This window comes from Salmo salar, chromosome 11 (assembly GCF_965601325.2).
Source record: "Salmo salar chromosome 11, fSalSal1, whole genome shotgun sequence".
NCBI classification, from domain to species: Eukaryota; Metazoa; Chordata; class Actinopteri; order Salmoniformes; family Salmonidae; genus Salmo; species Salmo salar.
This window is the reverse complement of record NC_138301.1, coordinates 77,164,843-77,184,497: the sequence shown is the minus strand read 5'-3', so window position 1 is coordinate 77,184,497 and position 19,655 is coordinate 77,164,843. Positions and strand designations below refer to the sequence as shown.

Genomic DNA, 19,655 nt, shown 5'->3' with positions numbered 1-19,655 from the left:
AATCGAATCGTCGATATAGATAACTCACTCTCGGTGTGTTGGTATAATAATGATGAATATGTATAAATTGTCTATGGTTGGTTAGTTGGTTCTCAGCTGGCTAGCAATCTTGCTGCCAATTTAATTACGCTAACTAGCTAACAGCAAGCAGGCAATATGAAATGTCCATGCTAGGTGTGCTAAACTAGTCAGTCTAGAGTTCAATACAATTAGTGGGATGGTTAAACTGTGTATTGTTGTGTGTTTTTGTTTTTGTTGTAGGTGGTACATGATTCCACCAGCATGTATTTCCAACTCCTATCTTTGGCAAAACTATTTACAAGTTGATGGCTAAGATAGCACAACTTACAGTAAGCATGGCATCAACATGTATTGGATAGTGATTGTATGGATCTCTGTTTGTGTTATGAGATTACAGTTGGTTAGATGTAGACTGAGGACCACAGAGTACCTTCCAGACCATGTAATCAATTTAGTCTACCCCTTTTCTCTTTGTAAAACTCAGGCTATCTTGAGTCCAAAGCGGCGGGATTTTGGGAACACGAGCATGAGGGAGGAGACAAACCTTACGGTTATGGAACACAACAAGTTTGTGGGACAAAATGAGCAAGGGCCACTGAAAGGTATAAAATCAAGACTACAACAGTAATGACACAACCACCTCATTCTTCTCTCTGCAGATTCTCAAAACACAATACAAAGAGACATCTACAAACTCCCTTGCTACAATTAACAAGAATGATCTGCCAAAGTCAATGGGCTGGGGGAGGTTTATAGATAGGGGCTTGAGATGAGGTAGGGGGTTTTGGTTGTGCTCAGAGACAGAAAATGTATTGCTGTGTATGAGAACGATCATTGAAAAGGTGCCATTTCTCCTCAGCTCCCATACACAACAATACCTACTGTATAAGAACTGCCCTTTTCACACCTTCTGTAGCCCTCCAGTCCATTCACTTTGTTGACTGATCTTGTCACACCCTAATCTGTTTCACCTGTCTTAGTTTGGCTCCACCCACCACCAGGTATCTCCCCTCATTATCACGTGTATTTATACCTGTGTTCTCTGTGTCTGTTGCCAGTTTGTTTTGTTTGTCAAGCCTACCAGTGTTTTTCCCTTTGCTCCTGTCTTTTCTACAGTTCCTGTTTTCTAGTTTTCCCGGTTTTGACCATTCTGCCTGCTGTCCTGTACTTTGTCCCACCACACTGGATTATTGACCTCTGCCTGACCTGACCCTGAGACTGCCTGCTGTTCTGTACCTTTTGGACTCTGATCTGGATTACTGACCTCTGCCTGCCATGAACCTGTTGTTTTGCCTTCCCCTGTTCTAGTAATAAACTTTTGTTACTTCAACCTAAAATGTGATAGTACGAACTGGCCCTGACTGACCCAGCACTCAGACCAGCTCCACAATGCTGGGTCCCTGCAAGGAGCTACCAGTGGACAACACAAGGAGTTACTGCAATGTCTTATGGAGGGACTCTATACCCTGGCAGAATGACATGACCAGGCCTTCGAGACTTTGCTGGAGCAATACCGCAGATTCCCTACTGGGCAGCGGGTCACAACCATAATCTCCCAGCCTACCCCAGTGTCCTGAGAACCCCGCCTACCTCCTCTGGAGTGCTACGCTGGAGATTACGGAACTTGCTAGGCTTTTCTCTCCTAGTGCTCCCTCATTTTCGAGCTGCAGCCTTCTTCGTTCCCCTCGAACCGCTTGAGTATAGTGTACATCATAACGCTGATGTCCGGGAGGGCACTCGTCTGGGCTATGGCGGTGTGGGAGCAACAGTCTGCCTCAGCCTAGAGGAGTTTGTGGCAGAAGTTCAGAAGGTGTTTGATTCTCCATTGTCCGGGAGCAAGGCTGCTCGTAAGCTGCTCCAGCTACGTCAAGACTCCCGTAGTGTGGCAGACTACACGGTGGATTTTCGCACGTTGGCGGCTGAGAGTGCCTGGAACCCAGAAGTATTGTTCGATGTGTTCCTTCACGGATTATCGGAGGTGGTGAAAAATGAGCTTGCAGCCCGGGAGCTGCCTATGGACCTTGACTCCCTCATAGCCTTGACCATCCGGATTGATGGGCGGCATCGAGAACGTAGGAGAGAGAGAGAGAATCTGTGCCCCATCGCCCTCGTTAACCCTCGATTCCCACCTCGCCTCCGAAGAATCCTGGAGACCCCCGTGAGCTGTAGCATTCCCAGTCGAAACCCGGGGGGGGGGGGGGGGCAGATAACCGGATGTTTGTGCCTGACGATGTCTGCTCCTCGGTCCTGGAGTGGGAACATTCCTCCAGGCTCCCATCCACCCAGGCTCCCATCGGACCCTGACCTTTTTGCAACAACGTTTTTGGTGGCCTACCATGGCCATGGTCCTAGACGTCTCCGCCTCTGTCACCGTTCTGTGCACAGAACAAGACTCCTCAGCAAGCTCCGGCTGGTCTTCTTCAACCACTGCCTGTCCCTCAGCGTCCCTGGTCTCAGATATCCCTGGACTTTGTCACGGGTCTTCCCCTTTCTGATGGCAACACCGCAATCCTGACAGTAGTGGACCGGTTTTCCAAATTCGCCCACTTCTTTCCTCTCCCCAAGCTACCCTCTACCAAAGAGATGGCCCAGCTCATGGTGCAGCACATCTTCCGGATCCATGGACTGCCGGTGGACATGGTCTCAGACCGGCTCTGGGAGGCATTCTGCACGCTCATTGGGACGTCGGCCAGCCTGTCCTCCGGGTTCCACCCCCAATCCAATGGCCAGTCAGAGCAAGCAAACTAAGACCTGGAAATAACTCTTCGCTGCCTGGTCTCCTACAACCCCACCACCTGGAACCAGCAACAAGTGTGGGTTGAATATGCCCGCAACACCCTTCCTTGCTCTGCCACGGGTCTCTCGCCCTTTGAGAATTCCCTGGGGTATCAGCCCCTGCTCTTCCCTGAGCAAGAGGTCGACATACCTTCGGCCCAGATGTTTGTCCGCCGCTGTCGTCGTACCTGGAAGAGAACCCGGTCAGCCCTTCTCAAGACCACCTCCAAGTATTGATGACAAGCGGACCTCCCCCGGACCCCGGCATCGTCTCGGGTAGAAGGTATGGCTGTCCACCCGATAGCTGCCCTTCCGGGTAGAGTCCCGCAAACTTTCCCTCTGGTTTATCGGCTCTTTCCCCATCGCCAGTGTCATTAGCCCCTATGCTGTTCGTCTTCTGTTGCCCCGTACCCTCCATATACATCTCACTTTTCATGTGTCTAAAATCCAACCGATGTCTCAAAGCCCTTTGTCTCCTTTTGTTACTTTGACACTGTCTGCATCTGGGTCTTCCCTAAAATGTGATAGATCTTTCCTCTCAAAAGCAGCTCATAATGTCCCTCATTGTCCCTAAACAATACACTAGTTTGTCTCTAAACTTTTAGGTCCCAATCGGTGGACATCTTTACACACAAAGGCGTGTTGCCCTACATCTACCCCAAAAACTGTAAAATGGTAACACCACAACCATGTCTTTCCAGGAGATGTGCATTACCAGCAAATATTCTGCAAGAGGTCCAAACAGTTGATGGTTAAGGTCTACACCACTTCAGGCAATCTTATCCAGCTGGCAAATGTGTCTGCCTTTATGGATTGACAGAAAATATTTATATAAGCGGTATAGGGCTCTGTAGCATCAAACAGTCATGCAGATATATCCAAAGGATGTTTAACCTGTTAGGGACAGAAGTTCCGCTAGCGGAACGCTCACCAATATCCAATGGTATAGAGTGGCGCGAATCACAAATACCTCAAAAGTGCAAAAACTTCAATTTTTTAAACATATGACTATTTTACACAATTTTAAAGACAAGACTATCCTTTATCTAACCACATTGTCCGATTTCAAAAAGGCTTTACAACGAAAGCAAAACATTAGATTATGTCAGGAGAGTACCCAGCCAGAAATAATCACACACCGATTTTTCAAGCTAGCATGAATGTCACAAAAACCAAAACCACAGCTAAATGCAGCACTAACCTTTGATGATCTTCATCAGATGACACTCCTAGGACATTATGTTATACAATACAAGCATGTTTTGTTCAATCAAGTTCATATTTATATCAAAAACCAGCTTTTTACATTAGCATGTGACGTTCAGAACTAGCATACCCACCGAAACTTCTGGTGAATTTACTAAATTACTCACGATAAACGTTCACAAAAAACATAAGTTATTTTAAGAATTATAGATACAGAACTCCGTTATGCAATCGCGGTGTCCGATTTTAAAATAGCTTTTCGGTGAAAGCACATTTTGCAATATTCTGAGTAAATAGCCCGGCCACCACGGCTAGCTATTTTGACACCCACCAAGTTTGGCACTCACCAAACTCAGATTTACTATAAGAAAAATGTCATTACCTTTGCTGTTCTTCGTCAGAATGCACTCCCAGGACTTCTACTTCAACACCCAATGTTGTTTTGGTTCCAAATAATCCATAGTTATATCCAAATAGCTCTGTTTTGTTCGTGTGTTCAAGACACTATCCGAAGGGTAAAGAAGGGTGATGCGCCCGGCGCGTTTCGTGACAAATGAAATTCAAAATATTCCATTACCGTACTTCGAAGCATGTCAAACGCTGTTTAAAGTCAATTTTTATGGGATTTTTCTCGTAAAATAGCGATAATATTCAGACCTGGAGACGTCCTTTCTGTTCAAAGAATCAAAATCTAAAATGGACTCTTCACGTGCATGCGCGCACCCGTCTCATTGTTCTCAGATCGACCACTATCCAAATGCATTACTGTTTTTCAGCCAGTAACTGCAGAGTCATCATTCAACGTTCTGGCGCCTTCTGAGAGCCTATGGGAGCCTTAGAAAGTGTCACGTTACAGCAGAGATCCTTTGTTTTGGATAGAGATGACAAAGAAGGCCAAGAAATGGTCAGACAGGGTACTTCCTGTACAGAATCTTCTCAGGTTTTGACCTGCCATTTGAGTTCTGTTATACTCACAGACACCATTTAAACAGTTTTAGAAACTTTGGAGTGTTTTCTATCCAAAGCTACTAATTATATGCATATTCTAGTTTCTGGGCAGGAGTAATAACCAGATTAAGTCGGGTATGTTTTTTATCCGGCCGTGAAAATACTGCCCCCTATCCATAACAAGTTAATAATCTTCATCAGAAGGCACTTCCAGGAATCCCAGGTACACAATAAATGTTGTTTTGTTCGATAAAGTTCATAATTTATGTCCAAATAACTCCATGTTGTTTGCGCGTTCAGTAAGCTACTCAAAATGTAGGACGCGCGAGGAAAATGTCACGACAAAAAGTCAAAAAGAAGTTCTATTTACGTTCGTTCAAACATGTCAAACGTTGTATAGCATCAATCTTTAGGGCCATTTTAACTTCAAACTTCAATAATATTCCAACTGGACCATTGCTATGTCTTGAAAAACGTTTTGGAACACAGGTCCCTTCTCACATGAACGCGCGCAATGAACGGATGTGATTTTCTGAGTCACCTACTTCCCAGCCTTCTAGTTCGGTCTGTGTTTACCGAAAAAGCCTCAAACAACTTTCTAAAGACTGTTGACATCTAGTGTCCCTAATGAACCCTAACTCACTGTGTGTCAGAAAGGCAAGGACTTGAACAAACTACAGGAACCAGATTTTCATTTCCTGGTTGTATTTTTCTCAGGTTTTTGCCTGCCATATGAGTTCTGTTATACTCACAGACATCATTCAAACAGTTTTGGAAACTTCAGAGTGTTTTCTATCCAAAGTATTAGGCTGTTTACTCTAGGCATGCTTTTCATCCAAAAGTGAAAATACTGCCCCCTAGCCCAGACAGGTTAAAGTGTTGAATTATTGTTTCTCCTCACTGCTAGCTAGTAAACTTAACTAGCTAGCTTGCTGGATAGCCAATCATTGTTATTTACATCTGTTTGGAATCCTATCTTGTCTTGCTTATATTTTGTGATTTTGAAACGCATCCACAGTCATAATCATAACTATTGTCAACCCTCGTCAATTATGTTATATAGCTAGCTAGTAAAACTATTTACAGTTGCTATTATTGCACATGTTTGCTAAAAAGTTACAAATGGGAGGTCCAGCTCATAGTAACAAGTTAGCAGGCGCCTGGCTAACTAGCTAGCCAATGCTAGTCATATGCAAACTTTTTTATAATTTGTATAGTAACCATATCTACAACTAAAAAGTGAAAAGGTTTACAATCGTGATACAATAGATCTCCGATTGTAAAATCTCTTCTATTTTTGTCATAGACATGGCAACCAGTAACTAGCAACCTACCTAGCTGTCTTAGTTAGCAAACATAAAATGTATTTGATTTCCCACCCACTGTAACACAGTAGTATGTTAGCCAGCAATACACAATATGTGACCCCCAACAGCTGGATTCGGTAATATGAAGAAAAGGTTGAAATGCTGTTTTTTACATTGGACAAAAGTCAAGACAGAGCTAGAAAATGGTCTATCATACACTGCAGTTGAGGAACAACGGGAAAGTAAATCTGCTTTTTAAGTTGATAAACGTAACCACACTTGAGAAACTGGCCCTTGAATGTTTTGGTACACCTACTGGAGAACTCTTCTTTGTCTACACCTATTCAGCATCATTCACACCCTCATAAGCCTTAGCCCTACCCATCAGTTTAAGGATTCACATGCCATGTGCTAAATAACCAAAGATTTCAAGACTAAATGTGGGATAAGTAGTAGCCTACAATAAGGAAAAAACTCCAGGTAAAAATACACTTTATCGAGTCCTTGCACTATATCCTAATCTGATTTTGGTACAGGTCATGTTGATCACATTACCATTTCTGGTAAACACACACTATATAAAATCTATGTTTATTTTTCACATGCACAGGACACAGAAGGTGTAAACGGTACAGTGAAATGGTTACTTGCATAGTAGCAAAAGTTTTCCCAGATACACTTGTATAAATTGACGGGTCATGTGAAATACATTTTATAACCACCCCCCAGCCACATGTAGCTAAGTGGATGGATCACTATTGTCTAGACATGTACACATCTTCATGAAATACAATAGATGGCCGTAATCACCCCTGGTTAACTTGATGGGTCATGTAATCATCTGGTGAAGTGGAGTCTTTTGATTAGACATGTAGCTAGCTAGCTATCTAAACAATGAACTGGCATAATCCCAACTCATACTAATACCAATACAAACATTGTCATAGCTGTAGTATGAAGCTGCAGGTAGATAAAGCTAACAAAACTAGGTTCAATGTTATCTAGGTAACATTAGGCTATAACTAGCAACGCAAATGGATTCTGATTCGAATAATATTTATACATAGATCATACACGTAAAGTTAGTCAGTTAGCCAGCAAGCTGACGCTCGCTAGCTAGCTATCAGTACGCTTTAACTTGCAATGAAAATGACTTTGACAAAATTAGAAACATGTAATATCTGAAACTGTGGCTAGACTCTTACCCATGTACATGGATGAATGCTTCACGGCAGACTGGAACCATTTCAGTTAGTTTTGTTTGTAGCTACAGTACATCTTGTTAGGCCAGCATTGTGTCAAGTCTTTCCGGTTCACACTGACCGTGGCATGTGCAGAATGTATCCCATCACAACTTTGTCCAACTGATCTGTCGATAGCGCCTGCTGAATTCAATGCATCCCCTTACAAAAATGTACCATGGCAGTAAAATGAAAAAAAATACCATGGTACTATCATAGGGTGTATCATTTGGCATGCGAATCCCAGACCTCCTGGGCAATTATGTGTGAAAGATCTCACTGACCTAGAAATGCCATGGACATGATGAAAACAAGACCAGATTACCCTAGGGCGAAATTCCCCTTTAAGGATTAATTAATTGCTTTTTCAACATTGCTCAGTGGTGGTGATTGTGGACAATTTAAAACAGCCACAAATAAGCCAAAGTTCCTTAAACAGACATCTAACTCTTTGATTACACCGACAGCGTCATTAGTAAGCCGCATTATCTGGATATGTATGCAACAAATGTTCAACATTCACCTTCTGCTAACATTTCTGTCAAGACATTTACACATACATTTGATAAATCCAATTGATTCACCACACCGAATACACAGCAACTGCCTCTGCAAAGCAATGCTGCAAGGCAAACACAACGTTTCATTGGAAATGAATGTAATTCTGGTGTACCAAAATGCAATGAACACACCGACAGTGTAGTTGTGCAAAATAGTGTACAGCATCATCTGGATATGTATGCAACAACAGTTCAACATTCACCTTCTGCTACCATTTCTGTCAAGCCGTCTACACATACAGTTTGCATATGTTCGATAAATCCAATGTATGCACCACACCGAATGCACTGCAACTGCCTCTGCAAAGCAATGCTGCAAGGCAAACGCAGAGTTTAATTGGAAATGAATGTAATTCTGATGTACCAAAATGTAAAGACACTGTCGGTGTGTTCGAAGCATTCTGTCAAACGCCACACACCCCCTTGATGTACAATGGCTGCTGGGGCTGAACCTCGAACGCGTCATAGGAGGAGTGATTTCAATTTGTGTTCCCTGTTGGCTTTGAACTAAGGAGTAGCTCCGCCTTCATATCACAAAGCAGTGTATAGCCATGAACAAGAATCACATTCTATTAACAGAGCTCGACTGTCTGACATGAGAAATACTTCATTCAACATATTTAGCCTAATGGTTCACATGCCTATTTGAAATCCATGAAGTCGGCCAACACAGTATAAAGTAAGGAAACAGATTTAGCCTAGCCTACTTCTGGACTAGTCTGCATGATCTCCAAACGGAATACTAAACAACTGTTTGAAGTTGTTACATGTTGAGAACGGCAACAGCCGATCATTGCAGCAGTCCACGAATTGGTTGAATTCGCTTACGCCTCGTGTTGTGACACGCGCCACCATCGTGATCATTTCTTCGCCTTGACTTCACATAAACTACCACGACGGAAAGGTGAGCACCGGATGACATTTATCCACTTTTTTTTTTTTTTACACCATAGTCCAATATCGTTCAAAGTTGCAGCCTGTGGTTCAGACGACTGTTAGACATGTACATAGTAATGCATTTAAGGCTATAATTAGAACATGTTGGTCCCCTTTTCTAGCCTGTCTGACATGTTCGGACAGATTCTTGAGCGTAAGTTATTCGTCCATGATTCTACATTTCCCTCTTTCCGGTGGTGAAAGTGGAGAACATGACTCACTTTTACCACTCATCATAACACACATCTCATAACGGTTCGTCCATGCTGTTCTTGGGTGGGTGGGTGTCATTACTGCATCACAGCTGCAAGAGAGCACTTGTACAATGTGAAGTTGTGCTCCGTAATGATAATTAAAAAGGAGATCCTTTTTAATGAAGCAGGGATGGGTGTAGTTATGGCCCTTGAGCGCATTATTAAACGAGAAGGCTATATTGCTAATCTGCCTTGGTGGCAAGCGGGCCTGACCACTGCTCACTGTAGGCCTGCTATTGGTACTATTTATAGTGGCTGTTAATGGTACAGTCATGCTTTTAATTACAAACGACTTCCCCTCGCTTGTGTGAGCGGATTATTTGTTCATTTAAGTTGAAGGGTTGGGTTTTGACAGGTTTTCATTAGTGTAGGTGCACCTAAGGCAGAGGGAGCAATACGTCTCTACAAAGTGACTGGTCAAATGTGAAATTTGAACTCAGCCACTGATATATGGGACTTGTTGATGCACATGAATTGAATTTAAACAAGATAAGGCAAATATGCCTTAGCCTACAAAATGCCTGGTGGTCTTATAAAACAGTTAGTACTCACCATATGTTGAGAAAATAAGGTTATATAGGCCTATACTACCTAGGTAGGTGCTTCTCCAAAGACGCTTTGCAATATAAGAAGATTCAATGTTTGGGAGATGAGCATCAAATTGAACATGGATAACATGACAGCTCCCCACTTCTAAGGAAACCCGTCAATATATACTGAACAAAAATATAAATGCAACGATTTTGCTGAGTTACAGTTCATAAGGAAATCAGTCAATTTAAATAAATTAGGCCCTAATCTATGGATTTCACATGACTGGGTGTAACCGATGTGAAATGGCTAGTTAGTTAGCGGTGGTGCGCGCTAATAGCGTTTCAATCGGTGACGTCACTCGCTCTGAGACCTGAAGTAGGGTTTCCCCTTGCGTTGCAAGGGCCGTGGCTTTTGTGGCGCGATGGGTAACGCGCCACAAAAGGGGTGTCAGTTATTGTGTGCAAGGGTCCCTGGTTCGAGCCCAGGTTGGGGCGAAGAGAGGGACGGAATCTACACTGTTACATGGGCAGGGGCGCAGCCATGCCCCAGCCAATCAGAATGGCTTTATTACAGACAGAAATACTCCTCAGTTTCATCAGCTGTCCTGGTGGCTGGTCTCAGACAATCCCGCAGGTGAAGAAGCTGGATGTTGAGGTCCTGGGCTGGCGTGGTATGTACTGGATGCACTGCCAATTTCTCTAAAATTATATTGGAGGTGTTTTATGGTAGAGAAATTAACATTAAATTATCTGGCAATAGCTCTGGTGGATGTTCCTGCAGTCAGTATGCCAATTGCATGCTCCCTCAACTTAAGACATCATTGTGTTGTGACAAAACTGTACATTTTAGTGACCTTTTATTGTACAAGGTGCACCTGTGTCATGATCATGCTGTTTAATCAGCTTCTTGATATGACACACATGTCAGGTGGATGGGTTTTCTTAGCAAAGGAGAAATTCTCATTAACAGGGATGTAAACATATTTGTTCACAACATTTAGAGAAATAAGCTTTTTGTGCATATGGAACATTGCTGGGATCTTTTATTTCAGCTCATGAAACATGGGACCAACACTTTACACTTTACATGTTGCATTTATATTTTTGTTCAGTATATTTCTCCCCAAGTGAATAATTCAATGAAGAAGAGCCAAATGCAATTGTGTATCGGCAAGTGAACTATTATTTGCTCTGTCAACCTGAAACCAGATGCAATCCTTCAGTCTGTACTCAGACAGCCACGGTATTGTGTTCCTCCTCATTAGCCTCTGTTTTTAATCAGTCTATTACTAGAGCGGAACAGCGCTGTCTCTTCTCCTCACTAACCTTTTGTTTTGCTTGATAATTAATTTATCATGAAACACTGCAACGGAGACCAAGGTTATTACAAATCAGAGCCCACAGACGCTTATTTCTCGATAATGACTCCAGTTTATCAGAGGAAAGAGTGTAAGTAGCCTAGTCAAGGACAGAGTGCCAGGCAGACTCAAACTTTAATCTTAACAAATATAACTCTGTCACCCCCCCCCCCCCCCCCCCCCCCTAAACTTTGTCCTTTAGTGTGTGCCACTCTTTCCTCTGTCTGGTACGCTTGCGTAGACTTTCCTAAACCCATTTTCTCTTTTTTGTATTTAGAAATCCAAGATGCTCCTTTACCTGGAGAAATGCCCTACCTTGTTTTTAGCGATAGGCTCTGGTTACAGATTGGCATTACGAAGTTCTGCAAAGTTCTGCTGGGAGGTGATAAGAAGGAACACTAAGTCCTTGTGCCCTCCAAACTAGGTGGGTGTCTAGTGTGTTCAGTGGGGAGATGAGCTTGTCTAAGTCCTGTTTAGGCTAATGTACAGTTGAAGTCGGAAGTTTACATTCACCTTAGCCAATTACATTAAAACTCAGTTTTTTCACAATTCCTGACATTTAATCCTAGTCAAAATTCCTGGTATTAGGTCAGTTAGGATCACCACTCTATTTTAATAATGTGAAATGTCAGAATAATAGTAGAGAGAATGATTTCATGTATTTCAGCTTCTATTTCTTTCAAGTTTACATACACTGAATTAGTATTTGGTAGCATTGCCTTTAAATTGTTTATCTTGGGTCAAACGTTTCGGGTAGCCTTCCACAAGCTTCCCACAATAAGTAGGGTGAATTTTGGCCCATTCCACCTGACAGAGCTGGTGTAACTGAGTCAGGAGGTAGGCCTCCTTGCTCGCACACGCTTTTTCAGTTCTGCCCACAAATTTTCTACAGGATTGAGGTCAGGGCTTTGTGATGGCCATTCCAATACCTTGACTTTGTTGTCCTTAAGCCATTTTGCCACAACTTTGGAAGTATGCTTGGGGTAATTGTCCATTTGGAAGACCCATTTGCGACCAAGCTTTAACTTCCTGACTGATGTCTTGAGATGTTGCTTCAATATATCCACATAATTATCCTCCCTTATGAAGCCATCTATTTTGTGAAGTGCTCCAGTCCCTCCTGCAGCAAAGCACGCCCACAACATGATGCTGCCACCCTCGTGCTTCACGGTTGGGATGGTGTTCTTTGGCTTGCAAGCCTCCCCCTTTTTCCTTCAAACAGAACAATGGTCATTATGGCCAAACAGTTCTATTTTTACATAATGGATGGTGAGTTATATTTTTGTTTCATCAGACCAGAGGACATTTCTCCAAAAGTTACAATCTTTGTCCCCATGTGCAGTTGTAAACCATAGTCTTCCTAACTGAGCGGCCTTTCAGGTTATGTCGATATAGGACTTGTTTTACTGTGGATATAGATACTTTTGTACCGGTTTCCTCCAGGATCTTCACAAGGTCCTTTGCTGCTGTTCTGAGATTGATTTGCACCTTTCGATCCAAAGTACGTTCATCTCTAGGAGACAGAACGCGTCTCCTTCCTGAGCGGTTTGATGACTGCGTGGTCCCATGGTGTTTATACTTGCATACCATTGTTTGTACAGATGAACGTGGTACCTTCAAGCTTTTGGAAATTGCTCCTAAGGATGAACCAGACTTGTGGAGGTCAACAATTATTTTTCTGAGGTCTTATAAAGAGGCACTGAGTTTGAAGGTAGGCCTTGCAATACATCCACAGGTACACATCCAATTGACTCAAATGATGTGAATTAGCCTATCAGAAGCTTCTAAAGCTATGACATCATTTTCTGGAAAGCTGTTTAAAGGCACAGTCAACTCAGTGAATGTAAACTTCTGACCCACTGGAATTGTGATACAGTGAAATAATCAGTCTGTAAACAATTGTTGTAAAAATTACTTGTCATGCAAAGTAGATGTCCTAACTGACTTTCCAAAACTATAGTTTGTTAACAAGAGATTTGTGGAGTGGTTGAAAAACGAGTTTAATGACTCCAACCTAAGTGTATGTAAACTTGCGACTTGAACTGTAATTGTTGGGGCTTGCTCTGCATTGAAATATCTCCACCTCTGAAGATGATAACATCCCTCAGGCTCAGTCTCAGATTTTGCCTTGTGCTGCAAAAGATGATTAAATGTTTATTTGCATTCAAGAGATTAGTTTTCTTTTTTGCGAGGTTATTTTGGCTCTTAGTGTACGGTGGACATTTCTGCAGGTGTGTGTCTCAGTTTGTGTGATTGCGTTTGCTGTTCAAATACATTCGCTGTGCTGTCGCAACTTGTTGCAGGTACGGCAAGGAATGCTAAAATGTTTTTATTTGCAGTGCTGCAGACTAACGTTTTCCTGTACTAACCTTTTTCATTTGATGGCACCAGCCCCTTTTCAGGTGTTTGCTCTCAAGCTATTTTCTAGTTAATGAGATGGTTTTTACGAAAGACATTGTCCATCTATCAGAAGACAGTTCTCATTTGCATCGCGAACGGCTACAGTGGTAGACATGAGTGCATCGCACACACACCGATGAGACGGGCTGTCCCGTGTCGCTGCTTCTTCTGAAAGTTGCAGGAAATACGAATCACTGATCTGTGATAATGGCGCCGGAGGGGATGGCCGCTGTTTTACGGTCTCCTAACCAACTGTGCTATTGTGTTTTTTTTCAAATTGTTTGTTACTTATTTTGTACATAATGTTGCTGCTATCGTCTCTTATGACCGAAAAGAGATTCTGGATATCAGAATAGCGATTAATCAGCTCGAACTGGACAAAGATATTTTTTCTTTAATGAGTCTGACGCGAAGGATATACTACTATTCCGAGACCAGGCACAAATCCCAGTCATTCGCATGAAGAAAAGACAGAAATATAGGGGGCTGAGATCGGGGTGCCTTGTGAGAATTTGTCAGCGAGTGGGTAACCCGCCTTTACCATCTGTTCTATTGGCCAAAGGCACAGTCAACTCAGGAACTTGAATATGCACATTATTAGTAGATTTGGATAGAAAACACACTGAAGTTTCTAAAACTGTTTGAATGATGTCATATTATGTCATATAGCAGGCAAAAACCTGAGAAAAATCCAACCAGGAAGTGGGAAATCTGGAGCTTGTAGTCTTTTCAAGTCATTGTCTATCTAACACACAGTGACTTAGGGTTCATTTTGCACTTCCTTAGGCTTCCACTAGATGTCAACAGTCTTTAGAACCTAGTTTCAGGATTTTGCAGTGAACAGAGAGCGAACAAGAAGGCCGGGAAGTTGGTGACTCAGAAAATGACATGAGTTTTGTGGTGCGCATTCACGTGATGAGGTAGCTGTGTTCCAAAACATTTTTCAAGACATTGGAATCGTCCGGTTGGAATATTATTGAAGTTTTATGTTAAAAAGGACCTAAAGATTGATGCTATACAACATTTGACATGTTTCAACAAACGTAAATAGAACTTTTATTTGACTTTTCATTGTGAAATTTTGGGCGCACTTCCTATATTTGGAGTAGCTTACTGAACGCGCAAACAACAAGGAGGTATTTGGACATAAATTATGGACTTTATCGAACAAAACAACATTTATTGTGGACCTGGGATTCCTGGAAGTGCCTTCTGATGAAGATCATCAAAGGTAAGTGAATATTTATAATGCTATTTATGATTTTAGATGACTCCAAAATGGCGGGTATCTGTATTGCCTGGTGTATGTTTCTGAGCGCCGTACTCAGATTATTGCAAAGTGTGCTTTCCCCGTGAAGCTTTTTTGAAATCTGTCACAGCGGTTGCATAAAGGAGATGGTTATCTATAATTCTTTGAATAACAGTTTAATATTTTATCAACGTTTATGATGAGAATTTTTGTAAATTGTTGTGCTGGTTCACCTGCAGTATTGGAGGCAAAATATTTTCTGAACATCACGTGCCAATGTAAAATGCTGTTTTTGGATATAAATATGAACTTTATCGAACAAAACATACATGTATTGTCTAACATTGAGTCTTAGGAGTGTCATCTGATGAAGATCGTCAAAGGTTAGTGCTTAATTTTAGCTGAAGTTCTGGTATTTGTGACCCCTCTCCTGCTTGGAAAATGGCTATGTGGTTTTTCTTGTGTTGTACCTGTCCTAACACAATCTAACTTTATGCTTTCGCCGTAAAGCCTTTTTGAAATCGGACAATGTGGTTACATTAGGGAAAAGTGTACCTTTTTAAAATGGTGTAAAATAGTCGAATGTTTGAGAACTTTGAATTATGACATTTTGTTGTTTTGAATTTGGCGCTCTGATTTTTCACTGGCTGTTGAATAGTGTGAACTGTGGGTGGGACGGTAGTGTCCCACCTACACGAGAGGTTAACCTGTTTACGATAGGGGGCAGTATATTTACGGCCGGATAAAAAACGTACCCGATTTAATCTGGTTATTACTCCTGCCCAGAAACTAGAATATGCATATAATTGTTTGATTTGGATAGATAACACCCTAAAGTTTCTAAAACTGTTTGAATGGTGTCTGTGAGTATAACAGAACTCATATGGCAGGCCAAAACCTGAGAAGATTCTATACAGGAAGTGCCCTCTCTGACCATTTCTTGGCCTTCTACAGCCTCTTTATCGAAAACAGAGGATCTCTGCTGTAACGTGACATTTTCTAAGGCTCCCATAGGCTCTCAGAAGGCGCCAGAACGAGGAATGATGACTCTGCAGTCCCTGGGTGAAAAACAGTAGGGGATTTGGATAGTGGTCGATCTGAGAACAATGAGACTGGGCGCGCGTGCACATGAAGACACCATTTTCTTCTTTCAGTCTTTGAACGAAAACAACGTCTCCCGGTCAGAATATTATCGCTATTTTACGAGAAAAATCGCATAAAAATTAATTTTAAACAGCGTTTGACATGCTTAGAATTACAGTAATGGAATATTTTGAGTGAGTGCCAAACTTGGTGGGTGTCAAAATAGCTAGCCTGTGATGGCCGGCTAAAATAGCTTTCACCGAAAAGCTATTTTAAAATCGGACACCGCGATTGCATAAAGGAGTTCTGTATCTATAATTCTTAAATTAATTTATGTTTTTTGTGAACGTTTATTGTGAGTAATTTAGTAAATTCACCGGAAGTTTTCGGTGGGTATGCTAGTTCTGAACGTCACATGCTAATGTAAAAAGCTGGTTTTTGATATAAATATGAACTTGATTGAACAAAACATGCATGTATTGTATAACATAATGTCCTAGGAGTCTCATCTGATGAAGATCATCAAAGGTTAGTGCTGCATTTAGCTGTGGTTTTGGTTTTTGTGACATTATATGCTAGCTTGAAAAATGGGTGTGGGATTATTTCTGGCTGAGTACTCTACTGACATAATCTAATGTTTTGCTTTCGTTGTAAAGCCTTTTTGAAATCGGACAATGTGGTTAGATAATGGAGAGTCTTGTCTTTTAAAATGGTGTAAAATAGTCATATGTTTGAAAAATTGAAGTTGTTGTATTTTTGAGGAATTTGTAATTCGCGCCACGCCCTATCATTGGATATTGGCGAGGCGTTCCGCTAGCGGAACATCTAGATGCAAGAGGTTAACCCAGAAGACAGCTAAATGCAGCACTAACCTTTGATGATCTTCATCAGATGACACACCTAGGACATTATGTTATACAATACATGCATGTTTTGTTCAATCAAGTTCATATTTATATCAAAAAACAGCTTTTTACATTAGCATGTGATGTTCAGAACTAGCATACCCCCCACAAACTTCCGGGGAATTTGCTAACAATTTACTAAATTACTCACGATAAACGTTCACAAAAAGCATAACAATTATTTTAAGAATTATAGATACAGAACTCCTCTATGCACTCGATGTCCGATTTTAAAATAGCTTTTTGGTGAAAGCACATTTTGCAATATTCTAAGTACATAGCCCAGCCATCACGGACTAGCTATTTAGACACCCGGCAAGTTTAGCACTCACCAATATCAGATTTACTATTACAAAAGTTTGATTACCTTTTGTTGTCTTCGTCAGAATGCACTCCCAGGACTGCTACTTCAATAACAAATGTTGGTTTGGTCCAAAATAATCCATCGTTATATCCGAATAGCGGCGTTTTGTTCGTGCGTCCCAGACACTATCCGAAATGGTAAATCAGGGTCGCGCGCATGGCGCAATTCGTGACAAAAAAAATCTAAATATTCCATTACCGTACTTCGAAGCATGTCAACCGCTGTTTAAAATCAATTTTTATGCCATTTTTCTCGTAAAAAAGCGATAATATTCCGACCGGGAATGTCCATTTAGCTAAACAGAGGAAAGAAAACAAAGCTTTCGGTCGACGCGGGCACGCGCCTGAGTCTCACAGTACTGTAACCAGCCACTACCCAAACGCGCTACTTTGTTTCAGCCAGAGCCTGCAAAGCCATGATTCAGCGGTTTGCCGCCTTCTGAGAGCCTATGGCAGCCGTAGGAAGTGTCACGGGACAGCTAAGATCCTCACTCTTCAATAAACAGAGACAAGAAGAACGACACCTTGTCAGACAGGCCACTTCCTGCATGAAATCTTCTCAGGTTTCTGCCTGCCATATGAGTTCTGTTATACTCACAGACACCATTCAAACAGTTTTAGAAACTTTAGGGTGTTTTCTATCCAAAGCCAATAATTATATGCATATTCCAGTTACTGGGCAGGAGTAGTAACCAGATTAAATCGGGTATGTTTTTTTTATCCAGCCGTGAAAATACTGCCCCCTAGCCATAACAGGTTAACAAGCGCATTTGCGAAAAAAGCACTGTCGTTGCACCATTGTACATAAACATCAATGCCTTTCTTTAAAAGCAATACACAAGTATATATTTTTAAACCTGCATATTTAGTTAATATTGCCTGCTGACATGAAATTGTGTCACATCTCAAGCGTTCATTGCACGCAGTGTCAGGGTATATGCAACAGTTTGGGCCGCCTGGCTCGTGCGAACTAATTTGCCAGAATTTTACATAATTATGACATAACATTGAAGGTTGTGCAATGTAACAGTAATATTTAGACTTAGGGATGCCACCCGTTAGATAAAACACGGAACGGTTCCGTATTTCACTGAAAGAAAAAAACGTTTTGTTTTTGAGATGATAGTTTCCGGATTCGACAATATTAATGACCTAAGGCTCGTAATTATAATAAACACACAGAAATAAGTCTATGATTTGATTGAGCGGTGGTAGGCACCAGCAGGCTCGTAAGCATTCATTCAAACAGAACTTTCGTGCGTTTTGCCAGCAGCTCTTCATTGCGCTGTTTATGACTTCAAGCCTATCAACTCCCAAAATTAGGCTGGTGTAACCGATGTGAAATGGCTAGCTAGTTAGCGGGTGCGCGCTAATAGCGTTTCAAACGTCACTCGCTCTGAGACTTGGAGTAGTTGTTCCCCTTGCTCTGCGTGGGTAATGCTGCTTTGAGGGTGGCTGTTGTCGATGTGTTCCTGGTTTGAGCCCAGGTAGGAGCGAGGAGAGGGACGGAAGCTATACTGTTACACTGGCAATACTAAAGTGCCTATAAGAACATCCAATCGTCAAAGGCATATGAAATACAAATCGTATAGAGAGAAATAGCCCTATAATTCCTATAATAACTACAACCTAAAACATCTTACCTGGGAATATTGAAGACTCATGTTAAAAGGAACCACCAGCTTTCATATGTTCCCATGTTCTGAGCAAGGCACTTAAACGTTAGCTTTCTTACATGGCACATATTGCACTTTTACTTTCTTCTCCAACACTTTGTTTTTGCATTATTTAAACCAAATTGAACATGTTTCATTATTTATTTGAGGCTAAATTGATTGTATTGATGTATTATATTAAGTTAAAATAAGTGTTAATTCAGTATTGTTGTAATTGTCATTATTATAAATAAATAAAAATTGGCCGCTTTAATCGGTATCGGCTTTTTTTGGTCCCCGATAATCGGTATAGGCGTTGAAAAATCATAATCGGTCGACCTCTAACAGAGGGTAGTGCATATGGCCCCAGTACGTCACTGGGGCCAAGCTTCCTGCCATCCAGGACCTATATACTAGGCGGTGTCAGAGGAAGGCTCAAAAAATTGTCAAAGACTCCAGTCACCCAAGTCATAGACTGTTCTCTCTGCTACCGCACTGCAAACGGTACCAGAGTGCCAAGTCTAGGTCTAAATGGCTCCTTAACAGCTTCTACCCACAAGCCATAAGACTGCTGAACAATTAATGAAATGGCCACCCAGACTATTTACACCCCCCACCCTTTTTTTTTTACACTGCTGCTACTCGCTGTTTATTATCTATGTATAGTTACTTTACCCCTACCTACATGTAGAAATTACCTCGACTTACCTATACCCCCGCACATTGACTTGGTACCGGTACCCCCTGTATATAGCACCGTTATTTTTTTCTTCTTAAATATTTTCTTAAATATTTCTTGAACTGCATTGTTGGTTAAGGGCTTATAAGTAAGCATTTCACGGTAAGGTAACCTTTTGTTTT

General features: G+C 41.7%; 1 protein-coding gene across 2 annotated transcripts in view; it reads left to right on the top strand.

Annotated features, from left to right (window-relative positions):
- The first annotated feature begins 8,584 nt into the window (after window positions 1–8,584).
- LOC106562882 (LIM domain transcription factor LMO4.1) overlaps window positions 8,585–19,655 on the top strand; it is a 34,444-nt gene continuing 23,373 nt past the window's right edge. Inside the window, exons 1-2 of one of the 2 annotated variants that reach the window (XM_014127954.3) lie at window positions 8,585–8,962; window positions 11,417–11,563. The gene's annotated coding sequence lies outside the window, so the exon portion shown is untranslated. The remainder of the gene's footprint in view (window positions 8,963–11,416; window positions 11,564–19,655) is intronic. The other variant, XM_014127953.3, reaches the window with a different exon arrangement.